General features: G+C 45.8%; 1 pseudogene; it reads right to left on the reverse strand.

The window, feature by feature from the left end:
- Positions 1–490: 490 nt before the first annotated feature.
- On the reverse strand, positions 491–608 carry LOC126254206 (5S ribosomal RNA; annotated as a pseudogene).
- Between the last annotated feature and the right edge of the window lie 616 nt (positions 609–1224).

Consider the following 1224-nt stretch of genomic DNA (forward strand, 5'->3'; position numbering starts at 1 on the left):
GCGGAATCCGGCAGGGCTTGCTTTTGCTTCTCTGGTATCGTGTGCGGCCAGGCCTTGCCTCCCACTACATTCTAAGGGGTGTACGCAGTCTCGTTTCCCCTGAAACTCTCTCCGACCTAGTTTTCTTTCAGACGAACCGGTTATCGATTACTTGTGCGGGGGGAGAGATGTTTTCAGCTGACTGCTACTGAATTCCCCCACTTAATTTTGAGACACGGAAAGGCAAACATAATATTTCGCTAGTTACATTCACGTCCGACTGATCGCTTTGCACGATAAACACTGAGGTGACAGAAAAGTGAGATGCACTCCGTCTTCAGGCCATAAGTGGCCCATCGGGACCAACCTCAACTGAGGATGCGGGTAGGAGGGTCGTGTGGTCAGCACACCGTTCTCCCGGTCGGTATGATGGTTTTCTGTGACCGGAGCCGCTACTATACGGTAGAGTAGCTCTTCAATTGGCATCACGAGGCTGAGTGCACCCAGAAAATGGCAACAGCGCATGGCGGCCCGGATGATCACCCATCGAAGTTCCGGCCACGCCCGACAGCGCTTAACTTCGGTGATCTGACGGGAACCGTTGTATCCACTGCGGCAAGGCCGTTGCCTAGACAGTGATATGCATATGTGCTGAAACGTAACCCTCAGGGTGTGTGTTGGGTTAAGTATCAATAGAACTATACCCTGTGGGAGGATTACTGTTACTGAACGAGTCCAGAGCTTATGAAAGTTGCCCTCTGTAGCTTTGGCTCAAAATTCGTGTGGTTCACGAAACAGTAGGCCCGAAGCTTAATACTGGGGTGTTAATGCTTCAGCAAGGTTGCTTAATTAACCCACCAAATTATAAAGGCAACGGATAACGCATCTATAAAAGCCACCTAAACAGAGCTTATTAGGGGGCATCTGATCTTTCAATATTTGTTGATTAGATCAAACATGCGACTATCTAATGGGATTCATTTGTCTCTCATCTCTTAGGGAGGATTAATTAATTTCTAATTTTCTGTACTGGGGCATTTGAGCCATTTGAAATTTGACTATGGCTTTAAATTATTGATGACAGGTTTGAGGAAAAACTATTGGCAGTTCTATACTGATTGGAATTTATTGTCTAAATGATACCAAGACAATTGTTAACACATTAGTACTAAGCAAGAACCAAAGTCATACAACTGCAATGGCATCAGCCCTATTTACTCTCAAAGAAGGTCTCTCTAACAAAAT

Source organism: Schistocerca nitens, chromosome 4, assembly GCF_023898315.1.
Source record: "Schistocerca nitens isolate TAMUIC-IGC-003100 chromosome 4, iqSchNite1.1, whole genome shotgun sequence".
In the NCBI taxonomy this organism is placed as follows: domain Eukaryota; kingdom Metazoa; phylum Arthropoda; class Insecta; order Orthoptera; family Acrididae; genus Schistocerca; species Schistocerca nitens.